Here is a 26342-nt window from a genome sequence, read left to right on the forward strand (position 1 = left end):
TTCTTTATCTTTTAACTTTCATTGTATTGTGGTTTTATTTGCTATACTGACATTTTAGTTTATGTAGTCAAATATGGCAGGTTTTCCACTGTGGCTTCTGAATCTGTGCTTCACTTAGGAAGACTTTTCTACTGCAGGATTACAAACATTCCTCTATATATTTTTTTCATTCTTGAATAGTCTTAAAGTATATTATGTTTTTACTCCTGCACAATTGAAAATCTGCACGTAACTTTTGACTTCCCCAAAATTTAAATACTAACAGCCCACTGTTGACCAGAAGCCTTACCCACAAGATAAACAGTTGATTAACACATATTTTGTAAGTTATATGTATTATATACTGTATTCTTACAATAAAGTGAGCTAGAGAAAAGAAAATGCTATTAAGAAAATCATAAGGGAGAGAAAATATACTTACTATTTATTAAGTGGAAGTAGATTGACATAAAGATCTTCATTCTTGTCATCTTCATGTTGAGCAGGCTGAGGAAGAAGAAGGGTTGGTCTTGCTGACTCAGGGGTGGCAGAGGTGGAAGAAAAATCCACATAAAAGTAAATCCATGCAGTTCAAGGATCAACTGAATAATAGGAAGTATCAAATGTGTGCTAGTAACCTGTTCATTTACTCTTTTTTACGAACATTGGAACCAGCTAGAAGTTCCACAAAACTCCCAGCACTGTTTGCATTTATTATTTAGTGCACAATTTACATCTATATAATGTTTAGTCTTCCATGCAGAAACATGGGATGTGTCTCTACTTGGGCTGTTCGGTTTTATGTTTGACAGTAAAATTGTAATATTTTATTGTTTGCTTTAAAAAATTCTAGCATTGTGTAGTTTTGTGCTATTGTGCCTGAAATATTTTTCCAGTTTTTCTTTCTAATTACTTATTGCCATTAATCCTACATATTCAGGCATGTTTAGCTTGCATTTTGTCATCTAACTGCATTCTCTTACTAGTTCTATCAGTTTTTTAGTTTCTTGATATATTTTTAAAAATAGTAAGGCATGTTCTCATTAGCTATCTGTATGTGTGTGTGTGTGTGTGTGTGTGTGTGTGTGTATAATAAAGCTTTCCTTATAGTTCATCAAGTTATTTGTATATTTTTGAAAATAATCTCAGTATATGCCAAAATGTCAAAGAAAAATAACACATATACATAAATGTATCAGTTTGTATACATCTGCCCCAATTAATACATGAATAGCCAGAGACAAGGCTGATAATTCTAAAAAATAATTAACATATTATTACTCTTCTATTTTACAAAAATGATTAACCACTTACAAATGTAGTAAGTGTTGTACATTTTCACATGATATAATCACCACTGTATTGTGAGCACCTTGAAGTCCACCTTGTTCATTTTGGGATGCCCAGGCCCACACAGTAAACTCATTCAGTGTTGTTGAATCAATCAATCTTTACTGCCTTCGTTAACTTTTGTCAGTGAAAAAACCCACAATTTGATTGAAGCCTATGAAATTTTACTCTGCTTTGAAATTGTATTTTGATACCTCATTTGGTCTTATTTCTAAATGCTTTTCACATAGAAGATGATTGTACATTTAACTGAAGAAGGTTGTTTATTTTTTTTTCACTTTAATCAGAATCGGAGGGCCAACTGTGGATGTCTTACATAAGAGAACAGAAAGATCAAAAATGCCTATTCTGAAAATTGTCTGTTTTTTCTAGAAAAAAAAATTTGAAACAAAACACTAAAATAATCTAAATATCTAGTCAGAGTTTTATCTTCTCACAAAATTTGATTGTTTCACTATCATTAGAATTATACTTTCTGGGTAAATTCATGATACAAATTAATAAATTGTATTAGCTATGCTTTTTAATATACAAAATGTAAGTTACATATTCTTCACAGTGTGTTAGCATAGACAAATACAAATTATCAATAAAATTTCAGATTTATATTATACTTTCTGAGGTTTCTTCAGAACAATGATAATAACATATAGAGGATGCAAGAAAGTATCTTGATTTTATTCCAGTCAGTACAATGTTCCATTAAGGATGCATTTGTGCATTCATTTCAGGGAAGACTGTAATGAAATGCATGTCAGACATTTAATGCCTGCTAGACATTTAAGCTGCTTTGTATTTAAAAGCATGACTTGACCTTATTAGATGCCTAATAACTGAAGTAATTGTATCTTGTAGTAATCAAAATGTCTTCCCTTATAACAAAAATATGATTCAATTACATTATAGTATCAACTATTATTTCTGATGTTCAATGGTTAAATACATATTTCTGGTGCTAAAGAAACCCAGTTACATTTTTATGCCTGCAATAAGCAATGCTTTTAAAGAAATGAAAGTGCTATAATTATTGGTAAGTAAAAATAGTATCAAAAATGAAATATCAGCAATGCCTTCCATTTCTTGATCTGTTCAGACAGAGGCTGTTTACCTTCAGCAGAGCTTATTCTGCCTATAACCACATACATATATTTCATTTAAATAAATTACCAGAAAAATAGTGACAAAAAAAATGGGTTCTGATACTGGAAAACAATCCTTAATATCTAGTTATAGAAGCTAGAAATCATAAAATGTCAATACAGTAAATTAGATCATCTCCCTAGTGTGGCAGTATGTAAATGTTACCTCTGATGCCATATTTGCAGTGCTGTGAAGTCTTAGACCAAACGCCTCCCACTAGCTTACTCTCCAACGCACTTTCTGATTGGCTGTGCCTTGCCTCTGATTGTTACATGTGATAGCCTGTCTGTAACTCTGCATTGCTTGTGCTTCTTTTAAAGGCAGAAATGCTTTGCTTTATACATGGTCCAATACTTCATCTCTATGAGTTTTAGAATATGGAAATATTCAGTTCTCAATGAAAATAATAGGACTTTGTCTTTTGCCAATTTTCAAAGGCAATGCTTCCAGTTTTTGCCCATTCAGCATGATATTGGCTGGGGGTTTGTCATAAATAACCCTTATTTTGAGATCCATCGATACTTAGTTTATTGAGCGTTTTTAGCATGAAGAGGTGTTGAATTTTGTCGAAGGCTTTTTCTGCATCTATTGAGATCATCATGTGGATTTTGTCATTGGTTCTGTTTATGTGATGGATTATGTTTACTGATTTGCGTATGCTGAACCAGCCTTGCATCCCAGGTATGAAGCCGACTTGATCGTGGTTGATAAGCTTTTTGATGTGCTGCTGGATTCAGTTTGCCAGTATTTTATTGAGGATTTTCACATCGATATTCATCAGGGATATTGGCCTGAAATTTTCATTTTTGTTGTGTCTCTGACAAGTTTTGGTATCAGGATGATGCTAGCCTCATAAAATGAATTAGGGAGGATTCCCTCTTTTTCTATTGTTTGGAATAGTTTCAGAAGGAATGGTACCAGCTCCTCTTTGTACCTCTGGTAGAATTCAGCTGTAAATACGTCTGGTCCTGGACTTTTTTTGGTTGGTAGTCTATTAATTACTGCCTCAATTTCAGAACTTGTTATTGGTCTATTCAGGGATTTGACTTCTTTCTGGTTTAGACTTGAAAGAGTGTATGTGTCCAGGAATTTCCATTTCTTCTAGATTTTCTAGTTTATTTGCATAGAGGTGTTTATAGTATTCTCTTCAGTTCTGCTCTGATCTTAGTTGTTTCTTGTCTTCTACTAGCTTTTCAGGAAAATTCTGGCCAGGGCAATCAGGCAAGAGAAATAAATAAAGGGTATTCAAATAGGAATAGAGGAAGTTAAATTGTCTCTGTTTGCAGACGACATGATTGTATATTTAGAAAATCCCATTGTCTCAGTACAAAATCTCCTTAAGCTGATAAACAACTTCAGCAAAGTCTCAGAATACAAAATCAATGTGCAAAAATCACAAGTATTCCTATACACCAATAACACACAATAACAGAGTGCTAAATCATGAGTGAACTCCCATTTGCAATTGCTACTAAGAGAATAAAATACCTAGGAATACAACTTACAAGGGATGTGAAGGACCTCTTCAAGGAGAACTACAAACCACTGCTGAAGGAAATAAGAGAGGACACAAACAAATGGAAAAACATTCCATGCTCATGGATAGAAAGAATCAATATCATGAAAATGGCCATACTGCCCAAAGTAATTTGTAGATTTAATGCTATCCCCATCAAGCTACCACTGACTTTCTTCACAGAATTGGAAAAAAAAAAAAACCTACTTTAAATTTCATATGGAACCAAAAACAGCCCATATAGCCAAGACAATTCTGGGCAAGACGAACAGGAGGCATCACGCTACCTGACTTCAAATTATACTACAAGGCTACAGTAACCAAAACAGCATGGTACTGGTACCAAAACAGATACATAGACCAATGGAACAGAACAGAGGCCTCAGAAATAACACCACACATCTACAACCATCTGATCTTTGAGAAACCTGACACAAACAAGCAATGGGGAAAAGATTCCTTATTTAATAAATGGTATTGGGAAACCTGGCTAGCCATATTCAGAAAACTGAAAATGGATCCCTTCCTTATACCTTATACAAAAATCAACTCAAGATGGATCAAATACTTAAATGTAAGACCTAGAAACATAAAAATCCTAGAAGAAAAACTGGGCAATACCATTCAGGACATAGGCATGGGCAAAGACTTCGTGTCTACAACACCAAAAGCAACAGCAACAAAAGCCAAAATTGACAAATAGGATCTAATTAAACTAAAAAGCTTCTTCACAGCAAAGGAAACTATCATCAGAGTGAACAGGCAACCTATAGAATGAGAGAACATTTTTGCAATCTAAGACAAAGGGCTAATATCCAGAATCTACAAAAAACTTAAACAAATTTGCAAGAAAAAACAACCCCATCAAAAAGTGGGAAAAGGATATGAACAGACACTTCTCAATAGACGTTGTTCTCAAAAGAAGTTCATGCAGCCAACAAACATGAAAAAATGCTCATCTACACTGCTCATTAGAGAAATGCAAATCAAAACCACAATGAGATACCATCTCACGAAAGTTAGAATGGCAATATTAAAAAGTCAGGAAACAACAGATGCTGGAGAGGAAGTGGAGAAATAAGAATGCTTTCACACTGTTGGTGGGAGTGTAAATTAATTCAACCATTGTGGAAGACAGTGTGGCGATTCCTCAAGGATCTAAAACTAGAAATTGCTGGATTTGACTCAGCAATCCCATTACTAGATATATGCCCAAAGGATTATAAATCATGCTACTATAAAGACACATGCACACGTATGTTTATTGCAGCACTATTCACAATAGCAAAGACTTGGAACCAACCCAAATGCCCATCAATAATAGACTGGATGAAGAAAATGCGGCACATATACACCATGGAACACTTTGCAGCCACCAAAAAGGATGAGTTCAAGTCCTTTGCAGGGACATGGATAAAGCTGAAAACCATCATTCTTGGCAAACTATCACAAGAACAGAAAACCAAACACCGCATGTCCTCACGCATAAGTGGGAGCTGAACAATGAGAACACATGGACACATGGAGGGTAACGTCACACACCGGAGGTTGTCAGGGGGTGGGGGGCTAGGGGAGGGATAGCATTAGGAGAAATACCTAATGTAGATGATGGGTTGATGGGTGCAGGAAACCACCATGGCACATGTATACCTATGTAACAAGCCTGCACGTTCTGCACATGAACCCCAGAACTTAAAGTATAACAAAAAAAGAAAAGAATAAAAAAAGAAAATAATAGTACTTTCTTTGGTACAAAAGTATGTTATTTTTTATTGTAGAGACTGTCTTTAATAATATATGTCATGTGAGGTCTTACCTGATGTTAAACTATTTACCTCTGGAAAGACTTGAAAGTTTTGGAAAGCATACAACATCTTTTTAAAATAGTTTTATATGCCTTAAACTATTTCTGTCTTTCCTAAGACTGACATTTAGTTCCAAAATTTGTATTCCAGTTCCAAGCTCAGTTATCTACACCCTTCTCTGGCACTATTCCCCTACAGAATGGTTTCCCTCATTCTGACCATCAGAATCCACTCTACAATACAGATGCCTCTGACCTTTCAGATGTCCAAGTAGAAAGTACAAAAGAGAGGCCACAAGGCCAGACTCCATCCTTCACTCTGACACACACAATTTACCATCATGCTTCCTCCTGCTATGTATTATTTATCCCTATCACAATATTCAGACTTCCGTCTCACTCACCCAGCGTCCTTGTTGTTAGGGTCCTCCCACTGCACCCTTCTCTCAAGATCTTCCCAGGCTTCTCTAGAAGAAACGTCTTCTGATGCTGGTTGAGAATCCTAGATTCTGTTTCTGCCAATCCATGGACTCCCAGATCCAATTTCCCCAAGGAATACAGGATTGATTAAATAATCTGAACTTTGACTCATCCAAAGTTGTATTTTGAACCTCTTCACATGGCTTATAAATCTCTGGTTTTTAAGATTTACTTTCAGATATACTTATTACTTTTATTTCTAGTATGCTCTCCCATCCCCAACTACTAAAGTCTTTTCCCATTTTTTTTCTGTTCACTTAAAATCAACAAGAATTCACTGGATGACTACTAGGCATATAGAATGTGCTTAATACAAAGTGTGAGGCATAATTCCCTACCCAGGCATTCAACCTTTTAAAACTTGTATTTTCTGTGGAGCATTCTGATGTCCAATTTGTGCACGTTTGAAGGATTGGTATAAATTGATATAACAGAAAAGGTAATGGAGTGGCATGACCCAATCATTTCTATGTATTCTTTAAAGCATTATTTTCTTACTTATCATGTAATATGGAGAACTGAAATTTGAACTTGGTGAACCATTCAGGCATCTAGAAGAGTTTCGGGGGTTTAAACTCTTTTCAGATTGTACAAAAGAAGCAGAAATTAAATGGAACCTTTGTCTATAAACATATAATCTAAAACTGTATCTGATTTTACTTAACTTGGAGTTCTGTTTAATCTCAGTCCATATATCATTTAAGCCTCTGGTAGTACTGAGATGAATTATATGTAAGGGAAAATCAGAAACTGCTTGCATCAGAAAGCTCCAGTAATAATAATAATTTGTAAAAAGCCATAGGAGGATCTAAAAACACTTCAAATTATAATCCAAAGAAAATGTGGAAAGCCTACTGGATAAGAGGTTCATAAGCAGGCAAACAAAATAAAGCAAATTGGTTTCCAGCCTTCTGTAGGTAGGAGGTATGAGACAATCTGAAATCACTGAGCAGCACTTATCGACGGTAGGTGTTTAACTTTCACCTGCACAAATGACAGAAACTGAAATAAAGAATAATAATACCTATTTGTATATCTGAAGCACTTTTTACTGCATATTTCTCATGACATCCTTGGAAGAACCTTAATCAGGAAGTCCTATGTGTTAATGTCCATTGTATAGAATCTGAAAAAGGAAAAATGAATTGGAAAGGGGCTTGAGCAAGAATAAAGACAAACTTCTCTGACCTCACAATTTTAACTAGAGGTTGCTTATTTCTAATATAACAACAGGGAAGGCCTTTGATAGAAGTCCACTAAGAAGCAAGTGAAATGCTAGTATAGGTCAGAGAATGTTTTAAACTAAGTGAATTTCTTTATAGATTTTATAGGCCTTTATCTATGATGAATGCCTAGTATTTGACCAGTTTAATATACACTTCCCCTAACTTACAGTGTGCGTTTACGCAAAGATCTATTTGATCCTCTCAGCAGATCTGTGAGGAAAGAAATATTGGCCATGTTTTAAGGAAGAGAAAACAGAGGCTCTGTAAGGCTAGTGTCTTGGCCAAAGTCACTCATACTAATGAATAAGTACAAGAAGCATGTACATCTGGGACCCAGGTTCAAAACCATACTTTGTGCTGCTTTGCCAGGGGTGAGTGGGAAAACACAGAAAATGTCATGTTAGCTTTATAGCCCTGTAAATACATGATTTATTGAACTGTTTCTTAAGTCAAATAGTCATGATGTAATTGTCCTACTGTCACAATAATTGGGTTAGTTGAGTCTATATTTTAAACACTTTCTCATAGCTAAATTGCTGTTTTGTTATTTAAGCAACAACGCCAATAGCAACAGTAAACGAAATCTTTAGAATTGACTAAATATCTCCACTTAACTGACGAATGCTTTTTTCTTTTACTTTGGTTTCTCTTCATTATTTGATTGTATATTATCTTTATGTGGTTTACAATATAGCCTCTCAGTTTTTCTTCTAGATGTTTTGGCAATTTTTTTGCTGAACACAGAGTAATGAGGAAATTATGGGAATAATCATTTCTGTCCTGGTCTGTCATCCCCCTTGGTAATCCTCACTAGTGTAAATGGCCCTCATTCCTCCCTACCAATACTACACAGCAGTCAATGGAAACACAAATTTGGCTCTGCTATCACCTTCTCCTTTTCTTGACAGCCAATGAGAAAACTTAGCTTTAAGCCCTAGCTGTACTATTACCTATCTGGCCTAGGGCAGGGGATATCATCTTTAAAAGAGTTCATTTTCTGATTATTAAAATAAGGAAATTGAACTAAAAGCTTTTCAAGACTCTTACATCTAAGGATATATATTATTAGCATCGCACTAGAACATAAGCTCTATGAATGCAAAGATTTTGTTAATTTTGTTCATTGCTCTATCTTCAGTGCCTACAACAGTATTTTCTAAAAGATGTTCAATAAATAAATAAATAAAGAGCATTTCAGTTCGGGTCTGCACGGGGAAAATTCATGTTTTAACATGAGAAATTGGATAGTTTACCACTCAAGGGAGGCTTCATGAAGGAGCAATGCAGTCGCAGAAGGGCTCACCACTTTGAAAGTTCATAAATGACATCATCAGCCCATTTAAAGGTGACCAGGTGAGAGGAACTGACACAAATTAAATTTTGACTGACTGATAAACCACAGTTATAAATTCATGGTTTACAATAAAGGACTTGCACTATGTGTGTGGCTGGGATTTGTGTTTTCTCCAGTTCTCCTAGTCTGTTCAGGCTGCTATAACAAAATGCCATAGACTGGGTGGCATATAAACAATATGTTTATTTTTCACAGTGGTGTAAGTTGAGAAGTCAAGGAGGAAAGCCCTCACAGATTTGGTGTCTGGTGAGGGCCCGCTTCCTGAGGCACCCACAGCAGTCTTTTCACTGTGTCCTCATGTAGGAGAAAGACAAAAGCACTCCCGTGGGCCCCTTTTATAAGGGCATTAATCGCATTCGTGAGCGCTCTGCCTCTGAGGAGGGCTGAGACTGTGCCTCTGGCCTAGGAACTTCACAAATGCTTCTCGGTCCCCCGTCTCCCATTTCCACCCCCTGCCTTTGGTGGACAGGATGGCTAAATTGGACGAGAGCTGGATATTTCCTTTCTCCTTTGGAAGACTAGAGCCAGCTGAAGTAGGATATCTCCTTTCCCCCAGGTCAGTTAGGTGCTGATAAAGACCAGCAGGTGAGGCTCTGATTAAATAGTTGCTCCTGGTGGCCAGCCTTGCTAAGTACACAGTGCTCTGGCATATTTCAAAATGCTTCTTTTCCCTGTCCTTTCTTTGCCTGAAGCAGGAGGGGATTTTTCTTCTCTATTCACTGCAAGAACCAGGTCAAGCTCTTGGAGATAAAATTTGCAAATGTGTGGGGACTCCCAATAACTGGGACCCCCTGGAGGTTTTCCATCTCAGACTCGTCCGCACGAAGCCTCCAACAATCTATCAATCACAGTTCAGGTTTCCCTATCCTGGTACTGGTTCCCACAGAGGTTTCAGCTCCTGGATTTCTGCTCTGTTAAAATGAGATTCTCTGTATTTGTCTGTTGATCTCTCCAATTTTGGAGATAGCAGTTTGCCGTGTGACCTCACATCTTTCACCAATTTAAGAAGAGTTGTTTCTTTTTCAGTTTCTTCAGCTTTTTCCTTGTTAGAATGGAGTGGCAACTTCTAAGCTACCAGTATGCTGAACCAGAAACTACATAATGTACTTTTTAGAACACCTAAAAGTATAATGCTCTTTTTTCTGACCTAAATCCAAATGACTTTGAAAAGGGATTATAATTAATGTTAACAAAATTAAATTACTTATCTCCTAGCAATGGGAAATGAATTAATTGCCTAACAGCATAACAGTCTTCTGTTATGCTCTGTGGATGTTTTATTTTAGCCACCGTGTTAGGTTTATTTTATTTTCTATCATATTCAGGACTTCTTTTTAGAATATTCTTATTAATGTCATCAGCTCTCTTAGCAGAAAGCAAAAGTTTTAAATTATTTTAATTTGTATTATTTCATGGTGTGTATTCTGCTGTTTTGTTGCTATTTACTTTAAAATTTTTAAATCATCAATAAAACATTTTGAAAGCAATGCTTATGGAATATTTTTTCTCAATTAGTTACCATGTCAAAATAATGTTGTTTTCTTTAAAGATACATGGCAACAATCAAAAGAAACGACTGCGGTTTCTTTAAACCCTCAGTCATAGGGGTGTAATATGTGATAAACAAAATGGTGTTACTTTAGGTCTAAAATGGAGTAAAGAAGCCATTCTAAGAATTCCCTGAATGACCTAAAGTAAATTGGGCCAAACCACAACATCCTAGAAAATAGGTGAATTTTGCCAGCCCTGCAGCTCCTAAACAGCAACAACGAATGAGCTATTGACTCATACTAAACCAGCCGCTTCCACTTATGATAATTCTTTTAAAATAGTTTGTGTAATCACCTCAGTGTCCTTTCAAAAATCTCTACTCCCTTTCCTCTTTCTGAAACACAATTTGGCTTCTAGTTGAATCTGTGTCTCCTGAAATGCAGTTCTGAAGACCCCAATAAATGCCTTGTCTTACTGCTTTACAGCCTGGTCTTTCTTTCCTTGATTGACAGGAGCTACTGGAAGCTCTAGTCCACTGGACTATGTTTTACTATAAACATAGCTATTTATAAATGCAGAAGTCAGATGGCTATGCTAGCTTCTCCCCTTGGCAGTGTGGTGGGGGTTCAGGGGTTGATATAACGAGTTTATTTCAATCCCAAAGTTTGAAATATGTGAGCCTGGAAAAGAGGAAAAAATAAAGTCCAGTTGATCTTATTATTATATACACTATTTTTTCAGTCTGCTGAAGGCGACTCACAGTTTTTTTAAAAAAAAATTCAATAAATGTCAATTTAACTTCTATCCTATGCCAGGATCCTTTCTTAGAAACATGATATTTAGTTTGCTAATATTAACATGCAGAGTGGCAGGCATTGTAAAGTCAGAAGGAAGTAAGAATTAAAAAATGACAGTATTGATACATAAAGAGATAAATGGATTATAGTAAAAGGATAGGGTCCAGAAATGAGCCTTTGTATGGATAAATACACAATAATTGATAAAACAACTCAGTGGGGATGGTGTGGTCAGTAAAATGAGAGAAAAAAATTAGGTTAAATCTCTTTTTTACACCATTTGCAAAGAAACAAATTCCATGTGGATTAAAGATGTAAAGGTGACAATCAAAACTGCAAACACATTATTTTAAAAAAAAATGTTCATAACTTTGGGATAAAAGAGACTTTTTTAAACAACATATAAAACACAGAAGCCACAAAGAAAATACTCAAGACTCATAATTTTGACTACATCAAAATTAAGAACTTTAAAAATCAGAAAACAAACTACAGATTGAGAGAATGTACTGTCCACCTACATAACAGAAAAATTGACTAGCATTTAGAATAGATAAACTTCAGATAGTAAGAATATATTTTCAACCTTTGTAATGGGGAGACAATTACTTCCTAAAATAGATACAGACCTCATACAAATCAATGAGAAATAATAGGAAATTATAAAAACACTTTAAACTTTGATACTACTTTGTGTCGATGAGATTGTCAGAAGATTGATATCGCTGTATATTACTGTTAAGGGTGTAAACTGGCACACTGTTTGTAGGGAATGATTTGTCAGTACTCTTAGAAGTTAAAATATGGCTACTCTGTCACCCAACAATTGTACTTTTCAATATATTCAAGAAAGAAATATTTGTGTGTAGAAGAAAGCATACATGGCATTCACTGTGACATTGTCTGTTACAGTAAAAAGTTGAAAACACCAAAATATCCATGAATAAAATAATGATTACGGAAGGTCATACAATGAACTGCTATGCAGCTCTTGGAAAGAATAAGATATCAATATTTACACATGTGGAAAGATCTCCAAGGTGTACTATGGGGTAAAAACACAATTTGTAGAACAATATTCATATTATAGTCCCATTTAATTTAAAGACTAGTTACACAAAATAAAACAATATATTCCTATATACACATATGTAATAAACTCTTATGTAATAATGTTATACAAAATTTTAAACTAATAATGGTGGATATTTCCTAGGAAGTAGCTGGGGCTAGGAATAAAGTAAATGGAAACTTTACTTTGTCTTAGTCCATTTTCTGTTGCTTATAACAGAATACCTAAAACTGGGTAATTTATAATGAAAATACTTTCTTATAGTTATGGAATCTGAGAAGACCAAAGTTGAGAGGCCACATCTGAGAAGACCAAAGTTGAGAGACCCATATATTTTCTTGCTAGTGGGGACTCTGCAGAGTCTCAAGGTGGCACAGAATATAACATAGTGAGGGGACTGAGCATGCTAGCTCAGGTCTCTCTTCCTCATCTTGTAAAGCCACCTTTTCCACTCCCGTGATAACCCATTAATCCATTAATTCATTGACCATTAATCCATGAATGGATTAATTCATTCAAGAGGGAAGAACCCTCATGACCCAACACCTCTTTAAGACCCAGCCTCTGGATTAGGACCCCGCCACAATGGGGATTAAATTTCAACATGAGTTTTCAGGGGAACAGATATTTAAAACATAGCATTCTTTATCTGAATTATGTGAACATTTATAATAAAATTATTTATTTAATATTTATGTAATTGGAATATATAACCTTGAAGAGATCACAGTGATTATAAATACAGGAATCTGAAAAAGATCCATTAATACAAAGCTGTCAGGGCCATCTTGAAAATTATCCTAAATGACATAAACTATTTCTATTCAAATCTGGCTTTTATTATGTTAATAATTAGAATTTTTAATATTAATACTATTTAAAGGCTATTTCAAGAGCTAACTCATTTTACTTTTCATTTCAGTTTGGTTTTTACAATGCTTCCCACACTATGAAACTTTCTATAGAAGTCTATGCTGGTTCATCACCTCTATCATTAAACTAAAGATCTGCATGCTATATATATGAAGATATATTACTCCTCTTTTCAAAGGATCATTTGACATTTTTTTTTTTTTTTTTTTTTTTTTTTTTTTTTTTTTTTTTTGAGACGGAGTCTCGCTCTGCCGGCCAGGCTGGAGTGCAGTGGCCGGATCTCAGCTCACTGCAAGCTCCGCCTCCCGGGTTCACGCCATTCTCCTGCCTCAGCCTCCTGAGTAGCTGGGACTACAGGCGCCGCCATCTCGCCCGGCTAGTTTTTTGTATTTTTTTAAAGTAGAGACGGGGTTTCACCGTGTCAGCCAGGATGGTCTCGATCTCCTGACCTCGTGATCCGCCCGTCTCGGCCTCCCAAAGTGCTGGGATTACAGGCTTGAGCCACCGCGCCCGGCCCTCATTTGACATTTTTGCTTTGGTGTCGAATGAGATTTTTAGACAGTTTCCTGAAATAGTATAGTTAACACCAAATTAAATCTCCAGAGCATAATTCCTACATAACCCTATTACCTCCATTCTCACCCTAGACCATGAGCACTTTTATAACTGTTCTAGCACTTATTCAAGATGCCCTTAAGGTATAATAATAAAAAAGATGCCCTGGATATCATGCATCTGAGTAAATATTAGGTGAACAATAGATGGACCAATGGATGACTTGATATTTGGAAATCACTATAGAGATAAATATATTTGACCTCAGTCTTCTGTTTCAGATCTTTCTTTAAATCATTCATAATCACCATAAGGACATCCACTTCCAATGAAGTAGTTTTACAGCTTTATTAGAAGACATTTAGAGATCAGGGTGCAAAGATGCTTAATAAGTACGTAAGGCTTAAATAGGATACTCTGCTACTCTGTGACTTTGTACACTCTTTATTACAAAATTTGCATGTACCTACCCTGGAAAACAGATGTCTATATTGTGATACCCCCAAACAGTAAAAGCAATTAGGTTTTGTATGATGTTTTGCCATGTGCAAAGTAATCTCATATATATTACCCGGAAAACCCCTATTGAAAATTGCAAACCACTTTTACGCATATCCCCTAGTTCCAATCCCCTATCTTTCTTTTTTCCTCCATAACAACAAACACGTTCAAGCATATTATATAATTTATTTATATAATCGATTTATTGTCTGTCTCTTCTCTATCTTGCCAACTTCAACAAAACCACATCCCCATGCATTATAAGCTATGTGAGAGAAAGGAATTATGTTTCTTTTCTTCACTGCTGAATCTCCCATGCCTAAAACACAGACTGGTACATAAAAGGTGATTAGTAAAATTTCATTGAATAAAAGAATGAATGCAGCTTTTACAACATTGTTACGTGTTTTTAAATGGATAAAATTTGAGGATGAGGGAGTTTGGGTTGTTTCGTTTTGTTTTGTTTTGAGACAGCCTCACTCTGTTGCCCCATCTGGAGAACAGTGCGCTCACTGCAGGCTTAACTTCCTGGTCTCAGGTCTCAAGCGATCCTCTCCCCTCAGCCTCCTGAGGAGCTGGGACTCCAGACACCTGCCACCAGATCTGGCTGATTTTTTTTTTTTTTTTTTTTTTTTTGGTAGAGATGGGGATCATCTCACTTTATTGCCCAGGATGGTCTCGAACTCCTGGGCTTAAGTGATCCTCCTACCTCAGCCTCCCAAAGTGCTGGGATTACAGGTGTGAGCACCTCACCCAGCCAGTTTGGTTTTTTGAATAATAGAAGTATAAGTCCAGTTCTCCCTGTTTTGCCTTGGCAATTAAATTACATGACGTCAACATCAGCAGCAGCAGCATGATTCAAGTTTTGCACAAATACAGAGACGTCTTTTAAATTCTAAGACAAAGAGCTGATTCTCACAGGTCAGCCTGTTGCACTTCACTTCACCTTTGTCTGCATCACTTTGGGTTTACCACAGATTGAAACTGAGGGTGGAGACGGGGAAGGATGTTGCAGACAGTCAATACCGACGCCAGTTTTCTTTTAAAAGTTTTAAAAATCACGGTAAATTCATTTGCAAAGAGAATCTATATAATATGGCATATAGTCAATACTACTGTAAAATATGTTCTGCCCCAACTTGTCTTATGAAATGCTTTGCAGCATCTGTGTAGAATCAGATCTATTTATTGGCATTATTCCACAGTGAGATTTGTTCATATTCTCTGACCACATGAAGACTTTGTAGAAGAGAAATGTGAATTTTATCTCAGCTTGAGCAGATTCAGAGTCAGTGTGAAGGAAATGGAGTGAGAAGAATACTGGTCTTATCTCTCCCATCTCCTCTCACCCTCAGTCTGTCCCTGCTTCTCCACCCCGCTAGTCTGCCACCACTCCCCACCTCCTCTCACACACCCACACAATTCGGCTTCATTACATCTTCTTCAATGTTGGGGTAGGGTAGGGTGGAGCAGGAAACAGAGAAAAGGGCATTGCTGCTGAAGACCTCTCCTGGCTGTCTTTTTCTTTTCCTCTCTTGGCTGTCATTTCCTTTTCTTTTCTTTTCTTTTCTTTTCTCACTCTGTTGCCCAGGCTGGAGTGCAGTGGTGCAAGTACAGCTCACTGCAGCCTCAAACTCCCGGGCTCAACCAATCCTCCCGCCTCAGCCTCCCACCTCCCAAATAGCTGGGACTACAGGAGCACACCACCACGCCTGGCTAATTTTTAAATACTTTTGTAGAAATGGAGTCTTACTGTGTTGCCCAGGCTAGTCTCAAACCTTTGGCCTCAAGTGGTACTCCCATCTCAGCCTCCTAAAATGCTGGAATGATAGGCATGAGCCACCACATCCAGCCTGGCTGTCATTTTACTTTATGTGGCAGGTGACCTATTGGGTTCCTCAGAAAATCTTAAAGAAATCTTTACAGTGTAGTTTGCTAATGTGAGAGACTTTCCAGCTTAAATCCCCCACCTCTCTCTCCTCTCACCTCTTGCTTTTTGGATTCCTACCTCAGCAAGCTGCTCTCTGCCATAGGTCCTCTTGAGATAGACGAAGTCTTGTTTCTTTTCATAGGGTCCGTCTACCTGGCCCACACACCCATGACACACCATGTGTTGGGAATGCAGATTTATCTCATACTTCTGTATATTCACCCTGCCATCTCTTCCCTGCCCCTTCCTCCTGTTCTGGTAGGTATTGGGGACAGAACCACAAGCACACCACCTCGGCAGACATCCATTCAGGATAAGAGATAGCTGCCTCCCTTCTTTATGGAAATGGCAGTCTAGTCGTGACTCAGAGACTGAGCGCTTGAGTGACACTGCTCAATTCAAGCTACAGTGCCTCCATTTACTGCCCCTGTGACAATAGGCATGTTTTTAAATTTCTCTGTACCTCAGATACCTCATCTATAAAATGGAGATAATAATATCTCCTACCACAGGATTACTATGAAGATCAAATAAGTTAATTCTAGTAAAAATGGCAATCAATATATTCTGTCTATTACTAATCCAAGTTTCTGTTAATAGTTGTTTTAGAAACCATTTTTGGTGTCAGGGAGAATGACTCCCACCCCTTCCCTTCTCCTGCCAAGGGAGCATAAAAAAGGCTCAGCACTCTCTTGTTAGTCAGGGGTCCACTCTAACACTCCTCCTCGGTTCCAAACTCCATCTGCTCTCACCTGCACTTCTGCAAATAGCACCCTAACCAGACGCCTCACCTCCCTACAATCCTGTCTTCCTCCTATAACCAGGACAATTTCCTGAAGGCAGAAGTCAGCACATATATATATATATTTTATATATATATATATTTTTTTTTTCTCTAGAGGACCAAATAACAAATATTTTAGGCTTTGCAGGACAAGAGGCAAAAATCAAAGATATATCGTAGGCACTTTCGAAACAAAAAAGAAAAAAAATCAAAAAATGTTTATTGACAGAAATTAAAATATAATAATTGAGCACAATTTTCTCATAATACAAGTAAATTAGTAAAAAGGAAGTAATTATTTTGGAAGGAATGACATTTTACTTAATTGGGATTCAAGTCAGTGTTTCCAGTCCTCAAAATGATTGCGAATGTTAATCTGTTAATGCTGATCTGAAATGGAATTTTATGTTTGATCTTTGAAATTGTTACTTACACAAAAGTTGATACTGCCAGTGACTACCCATGCACTTACATATATTGAAGCTAAAAATTATGTAAAGTTTTCAAGAGTTGTTACTATGCATTTTACAGTAATTGAGCCATTGAAAATTTGGGGTAACATGTCAGAAACAAGGTATGAAAACTAATGTAATCACTTTGTACACCTGCTGATAGAAAATAAACAGTGCTATTTTCAAAGTATTCTCAGTGAAGTGTCTTTGATAGAAAATAGGCTCAAAAGAGGTTGCAGAAACAATCAAAACATCACAAGTGGATTCAACTAACTTTAGAAATCTCCTTTTGATGCTGTGAATTTGAATCAAGAACAATAGGAAAATTTCTTACTCAAAATATATTAGTAATATTTTGTAACATGAAGGAAAAATATGTTAAAACATATGAATAATGTACATTGTTATCCGGATTAAATTTGATAATCTTGTAACTATTAAATGTACACAGTTGTTTAGTAGATCAAAAATCAATTAAGAAATAATCTTCAACTTTATATATCACATATTTAAATGTCATAAAATTAATTAAACCCAATCATTAAAGAAACTTAATAATCTATGTAGAAAGAAAGCATAAGTATATATACAGAAAAATGTGCTAAAAACATAAAATGGAAAAAGCTAATCTAATTCTAAGAAAGGAGATTGTTTCTCAATATCTCTATCTCATGCTAAAAATGGTTTTAAAGGCCACACTCAATAAATAGACAATGTTCACAAAAAAGTTAATGTGCTTAACATACTTCAATAAAAAAATGTATTCATATTTATAGTTTGGTTGTTTTTTACTTCACATAATTTCCAAATGTAAAAATAAACATGTTTTTATTCTACTTCATAAAACATTATAATTCAGCCCTGAGAGAAAATTGTCGAAGAACACAAGCTTTCATGCTTATGACAAAATATGTGGTATTTTGCAATAATAATTATGATGAAATCATCGAAGCCAAAAGGAAAGTGGTATAACACCTGGAAGGTTCTTAGCAATTTGCTTAGATAGTCGTTCAGTTCAGAGTGGTTATTTCACTCATAGAGATACAGAGTCAGAATCATTTTGATGAGGACCTTATTGCAATAATAATATAGCAGTAGATGTGTGATGTTCACAATACAAAGACATTAAAGTGGTATAAAATGTAAAATCTATGTAGAAAGAAAGCATAAGTATATATACAGAAAAATGTGCTAAAAACATAAAATGGAAAAAGCTAATCTAATTCTAAGAAAGGAGATTGTTTCTCAATATCTCTATTTAAAGAATGTATCCTCCTTTAAAGAATGTATCCTCCTTTAAAGGTGAATGAATGTATCCATGAATGAAAGGTGCTGAATGTATCTATGTTTTTGCAAGATTTTCTAAACTAAGGGCTTGGTTTTAAGATGGGTTATTGTCCAGGTGCTTTTACAAGGTAAAAGTTATTCCAAAATGCTACTTTAGATTCTTATTTAAGGATTATAACAAGATGACATTCGAAGAAGAATAAACTAGTAGTACGGCAACTAGAAAGATAATTATTAATTCTTATCACAGTAGCTACAATGGATATGAAGCTTATGTGTCATCTATCTACCAGTATTTGATGGAAAGTTCATTTATTTCCCCCAATAATCCAAAGAAGTAGGTACCATTATTATCTCCTTCCTCAAAATAGAGAGAAGGAAGCAGGAATGATGTAACTTGCCCAAGTTTGTCCAGCTGGTAAGCACCCATGCTTGTATGTGATTCTAGACCCTCTGCCACTTCACATCCCACAACACTAGTTTTTAAAGCAGAAGTTGTATGCACCAAAAACAAAACTAGAGCCCCTGGACAGTAACCCACCTTAAAGTCAATCCACTTTCAACTACGTCATGTTGGAAGATAATAATAATGTTAATAACAGCTAACGTGGATTGCGCTTACTATGTGTCAGGCACTATTCTAATCAGTATTGTAATATGTAGTTATAATTATTTTACCCATAAGGCAACTGCAGCACAGGAAAATTAAGTAACATGCCAAAGATCATTTTGAAAGTGACAGAGCCATGATATGAACCCTGGGGTCCAATCAGGTCCGAGTAATGACAGTAGAAAAAGCCTTCGCCTAGACTCCTGTATCAGCTAAGACCAAACATCCTTCAATTGACTCCCTCTTTCCATATTGCATACAAAGTGAACTTTGTAAAATGTAAATCTGATAATATGAACCCCTGGTTAAGCTCTCCCAGTGGCTTCTCATAGAGCTTCACAAAAATATGACATTAGAAAGCCCAGCACTGTCTGAATCCTACCTACCTTCTGGTCTTGTTTCCCACTGAACTTCCCATCATCCTCTACTTCAGCCACACTGGTTTTTCTCAAGTCTCTCTACATCCCACACTGCTTTCTCCCACAGGCTCTTGGCACAGATTGTTCTTCCATGCAGAACCCTGCTCTCTCTTTTCTTGCAATTCACAGCTAAAACATCACTTCCCAAGGAGAGACCTTCCCTGACTCCAGCACACACACATACACACACACACACACACACACACACACACATCAAATCCCCTTCTAGTCCCTTTTATACGCAATACGGCTTCTTGGCAGTACTCATCACTGTTGCAACTTTACAATTATAATGTAATTATTTGATTAATGTCATTCTCTTTGTCTAGTTTATAAATAGAGGGAGGTCAAGACTCTGACTTGTTTTGCCACTTTTAGGTTGGGTTCCTTGAGACAAAGATGTATGTGCAAGTACCTTATTCGGGATGTAATTCCAAGAAGCACCAGTAAGAGAATGGGGAAGTAAGACAGGGAAGACAACACAGCCAATATAGGGTACATTAATGAACAGTTTGCCATTGTGGGAAATTGAAACACTCTTTTAGGGACCACTAGGAGACCATGTAGAACGCCCCTCAGAGCCATCCCACCAGAGGGATGAGACACTACAATATTACTTCATCACTTCCATCCATAATTGGTTTAGGGTTGCTCTCAGGAATGTTAACTCCTCGTCATTTCCAGTCAGTCATGCACACAAGCCAAGCTCATTCCTACAAACAGTGAAAGTATTCAGAAAGAGAATTGTCAGGTATTTGCAGTAAGAAGCAATCAACTTGTATAGATATAGTGCCAGGGAAATACTGGTGGTCAACTGATAGCATCTGCTACAGTCCCTCCCTTGTGACCCAACTCATAATCCAAATTAAATTTGCTCAGACCTCAGTCCTGTCACAGATATTTAAAATTGATAAGTATTCACAATTTCTTAAAAAAAAACAAAGACAATAGGAAGATTCACAGTATAAACTTTATTCCCAGTTGCATTGATGCAATTTGTTCAGGCCATAACTGATATTAATTTTCTTTCTCCTCCACCACCTATTTTAGGTTGTAATCAAATTTAGCCAGCACTGTGGTCTAGGTCACTGGCTCCATAAGGTAAGGTCAGCCTGCCTCACCACTGAGGTGTCTAAGCCCTTAAATATGAGGCGCTTGTCAGGGCTATAGTTTCTAGAATATTCTGTTCACTGTTATCACTATGCATAAAAGCATCAGATGTCTCCATAAAACTTCATTATGTAGCAATATCCTTATCTCCTTATGATAATTTGGCTCAATCATTCCTTCCTGTAGAGTATCTAATTTCTTTGCCTGATGGTTTACTAGAATGAGGGACCCTAAATAAACTGGTATAAGCCAATCCTTCCAGTTTAGTGGAACTTTTATTATTGCCCCTAGTTAGAACCAGGACCTCTAATTACTCAAAGCAGACAGGAAGTACAAATTCCCTAGGAATGATAAGGAGAGGGGCCATTTCTCAATCTACATCCCTGCAGCAGCTCAGCAAAGTGCTCCCACTATCAGTAGAGAAGCAGCACCAGGACGATGGTTTAGTGATTACAGAAACAGAATGTCATTGGCAGCAACAGCAGAAAAATAACAGTTGCATTAGGATAGTGGTAACAAATGCTATGGACAGAAACATCTTGAAATAGAATGATAAGTATCTATATCTATATTTTTCATTGATTCTGAATTCATCTTCTATAACTTCATAACTTCAGGCTTCTGCAGAAAAGCTATACAGGTCTCAGAGATGCATTTTTTTCATTTTTCTAACACATTTTAATTGATTTTCTATTATGCTTACAGAAATAGCAGATATTGGCTGCAGTGGGGTTAATGGATTGATATTGACAACAACAACAATATTAAATAGCAACATCCATTTCTTAACTGCTTATTGTATGCTGTACTTTCTGCTATGTGCTTTATATGCATCTAATGTGTACATTTCAGGGGTGAATACAAATAGGGTCATATTTGGCCAAGTGTGGTGGCTCACATCTGTAGTGCCAGCACATTGGGAGGCCACAGCAGATTGCTTGAGGTCAGGAGTTCAAGACCAGCCTGGCCAACATGGTGAAAACCCATCTCTACTAAAAATACAAAAATTAGCCAGGTGTGGTGGCACACACTTGTAGTCCTAGCTACTTGGGAGGCTGAGGCAAGAGAATCACTTGAACTCTAGAGGCGGAGGTTGCAATGAGCCCAGATCATGCCACTGCACTCCAGCCTGGGTGACAGTGAGATTTCATCTCAAAAAACAAAACAAAACAAAACAACAAAAAAAAAGCAAATAGGGTCATATTTATAAGAAAACACCAAGTCATGATACTAAGAGAATTCTAGACTTTTTCCAAGACTTTCTTCCATCATTTGTCACCCAGAATTCCCAGTGGCCCTTGAGTAGGTAGTCTAAATGTAATCTACTATGAGATTCTAAGCCCAGTCATTTTAAGTAGTTCACCCCTAGGTCTATTAATAATATTTTCTAACTGCTACTCCCCATTCTTTTTTTAAAATCTGATTTTATAAAATGGACACATAATAATTATACATTCTTTTTGCATACAGAGTGATGCATCAATACCTATATGCAATGTGTAAAAATCAAATTAAGGTAATTAGCATATCCATCACCTAAAAATTTATCATTTATTTGTGGTGAGAACATTCAAATTTCTCTCTTCTAGCTATTTTGAAACATACAATATATTATTCTTAACCATAGTCACTCTACTGTGCCATGGAACACTAGAACTTATTCCACCTATCCAGGTATAACTTTTTACCCCTTGACCAACACTCCCCTCCTTTTCTCAGCCTCTGATAACTACCATTTTAGCCTCTACTTCTGTGAGATCAATTTGTTTAGACTCCACATATGAGAGGGATCATGAGGTATTTGTCTTTATGAGCCTGGTGTATTTCACTTGTGATGTCCTTCAAGCTCATGCATGTTTTTGCAAATGACAGTATTTCATTCTTTTTAAGGTTGTGTATATATTCCACATTTTCCTTATCCACTCATCTGTTTAAGGACACTTAGGTAAATTTCTTATCTTGGCTATTGTGAATAGTGCTATAATAAACATGGGAGTATTGATATCTCTTCAAGATATTGATTTCCTTTCATTTGTCTATATACCTAGTAGTAGAATTGCTGGACCATACGGTAGTTCTATTTTTAATTTTTTGAGGAAGTTCCATACTGCCTTCTTCCATAGTGCCTGTACTAATTGACATCCCTACTAACAGGGTGTAAGAGTTCTTCTTTCCCCACATCCTCACCAACATTTATTTTTAATTTTTTTAATAAAATGTCACTGCCTATTTTTGGACCCCTCCTAGAGTCACCAAGGACGGAAGGTGAATGATACTTGCAGCTCTCACTCAATGCTCTCCTTTTCAACCTTTTGCAACACTGTAGCCAAATCTGCTGCCAGAACCCTCCAGAGGATAGAGACTTCCCACAAGTCGGTATTTGCTCACTGGCTAATCCAATGTACCATTGGAATCGCAGACCCTCTTCACATATTCCCCAGATGCAGCTCTAAGTTCATTGCAGCTGCTGTGGTACATTCCCCCACACACTGACAGCTTTCAAAACATCAAGAGTCCACATCTTTCTGCCCACTTCTTTAGGCTTTCTCTGGAACCAAGGTGGAGCTTGCTTGGTCCATATGTGGATTCTAGAGCAATCATATTTCTTCTTCATTTATGAGGAGCTTCTATAAGGGCTCTGTTACATGGTCTGCTATCTAGATACCATACTTTATCCTCTATGAGTAAATTGATTGTCTACACATAGCCAAGTCCAAATTATAGCAATGGATAAGTTTTCAGCTCTTTACCAGCAGTCTGAGAGACATTTTCAAGCTGTTCATATAGGCTGACAATATAGACTGCAAGAAGATGTAAGGTGGAATGATTAAATAGTGTTGGCAAAGCAAATAAAAGCCCATGTGAGTCTCAGCTTCAGTCCCTGCTACATGTATACAGGAGGCCTCCTTTATCCTTAGGGGATACATTGCAAGACACCAACGGATGCCTGAAACCACAGATAGTGCCAATTCCTATATATACTCTGTTTTTTTTTTTCTGTATATCCATCACAAAGTTTAATTTATAAATTAGGCATAATAAGAGATTAATAACAATAACTAATTAATAAAAAAGAACAATTGTAACATAATATTGTAATAAAAGTTAGTGAATGTGGTCTCTCCCCCTCCCCCCACAATATCTTACTGTACTATATTCACAGTAATTTTGGACCACAGGTGACCACAGGTAACTGAAACCGTAGAAAGCAAAACCATTCATAATGGGGGGACTACTGTATTTTCTCATTTAATTCTCACGTCAACACTCTGGGATAAGTGGTATCATCCTTGTTTAGCGGTGAGGAAGCCGAGACACCTTAACATACCTAAAATAACACACTTAACAATGGTCAAAGGTGCATTTGTAGTTTGGAGGTGGGGAAAGGGAAGGTACCATCTATCCAGGCTCATTGTCACCAAAATCGCTAACTAGAAAAGTATCTAAAGCAAAGATTGACTAAAACTTTTAGTAAACTTATGCATATAGTATAGTTTCAGTTTCTTCAGCGCTAATCTAATGTTTTTAAGGTGAGCATGTTTTTCAGTATATTCATAAGCATCCAGAATGCACATCAACATACTCAAGCAAACCGCCATTTATAGAGGCATCCAGAAAAGTTTTTACATTTCTCCTAATCCAGAAGAAGATCATCATTTGTTCATGGTGAAGCCTTTTTGCAACATGTATACTAACAGCGGTTTGGGGTATAAAGCCCAGATAAAATTAAGGAGTCTTTTCAATACTGAAATTAATTCCAATTTCAGCCTTTCAACACATACGTCCAACAAAAGACCTAATTATTTCATCATTTACATTTTTAACAGTATTTTAGGTACCACATGCCTAGCTAACAAGATTCTAACTTCAAGCTTCTCGTATCAGTAAATCATTATAGCAGCATAAACACGAGACAATTGTTGATGTTCAGAGGCCCATTACCTCTCGTGATCAGAGATTTTCCATGTGAAAGATGAAATGAATGTCAGATGATTTTCGCCTACTTCAAAGGCCCACGTGCAACAACTGATGGAAGTGTTCTGACTCACTAAAAGAAACAAAAACAGTTCATCTACTAGGAATCTTTAACATACTTCGGAAACAAACAAAACGCTTTTTGAGAGCTGGTTTGTTTTTTCCTTACTTAAAAGAAAGCTTTGTTACAGAATCAAAGCCAAAATATAAATGCAACCCTCAGAGTGTTTTTCAATAAGAGGCACAGAATTTAGGAGATTTTTTTTTTTTTTTTTTTTTAGTATGTATAGTGTGTGAGTTCAAAGAAAGGACCCTGTGTTTACTTCTTTTAATACAATTATATATTTTAGTCTCTTTTTGAGCTGTCCTCCTGCAATCTTGCACTTGTCAAGAACAAATCCAACATTAAGTTTCTGTTTGTATCAATGTAATAAGTTTTGTTTCCATATCTTTGATCTGTGCTTTACTTTCTACACAAACATGCATGTATCTTAACATTCATCTACAGGTTGCCTTATTAAATCCAATCCACTATCTCCTGTCCTGTTTCTCTTGCTCTAGTCTTGTCTTTCTCCATCTCTCCCAGACTGTGAGCAAATAGCCTTTGACCTTATCTCATACTCACTGATAAAAACCTCTTTCAGAGCTGAATCGGGGCCCTGGGAATAGTCCTTTACCATGTCAGAGGACTTTCTGTATTTTACTATTTCTCTATTCACTTTTCAGCAACATGTTACTTTGCCTTTTCAATAATTGATTGTATTCGTGACTTCTGCCACTAGATTGAAAATGAACCTCCTTAAGCAAAAAAAAAAAAAAAAAAAAAAAGTTAGATTTTGAAAGACTTTACATTCTCTAAATAAATTCCTAACTGGCATGAACTGTCATTCACCTTCACCTAATACACAAATGTGTCACCTTTTATTGTGACTTAAGGAAGGTAGAAGTTATTGAAACAAAGAAAACCTTTTAAGTACTACCACATAGGTGCCAAGTTCAGCAACATTTAAAGTTAGCATCCCAAACGAAATATCCTAAGGCTATTTAATGGAAGCAATTGCAAACCATAGGTCTCATGCCATCAGGTAAAGTCAAAAACAGTGGAAATAGGGCTAATCATAGACCATAAATTTTCTGCTCTTTTTGTGACTGAATTTCTTCAGGATGCTAACCCTGGAGCCATAAAATCTTGGCACCCATTATTTCACAGTGAAAATTGTTTCACTTTTTTCTTAAGTATTGAAGTAGTTCATGATCTTAAAATGGATTTAGTGAAAAGGCAGCAGCTTTCTATTATTTTTTTCCATTTGTTCCAACAAGGTCACAGGAAAATGTCAAAAGTAACTTGTATTGGTGTTGTTACCAATTTGGTTTGTCTTAGGTCACATATAAAAGCTGACTTGTGGATACATAAATTGCTTTTTCTTAAATTTTTCTTTTTCTTAGTTAATTAATTGAGATTGACGAGCATATCTATGCAGCTTAATCTTGCCAAAGGGCTGCTTGTGCCAAAAGCCACTTATTCTTTCTGGGCTTTCATTATTCTAACTCCAAACAGTTTACCAAGAGCAAAATGTAGCAAGATAGTGTCTTTCCCTAGAGATTCAGCATTTAAATAGATTAGGATCCCAAAGCAA

This window comes from Macaca thibetana, chromosome 1 (genome assembly GCF_024542745.1).
Source record: "Macaca thibetana thibetana isolate TM-01 chromosome 1, ASM2454274v1, whole genome shotgun sequence".
Classification (NCBI taxonomy): domain Eukaryota; kingdom Metazoa; phylum Chordata; class Mammalia; order Primates; family Cercopithecidae; genus Macaca; species Macaca thibetana.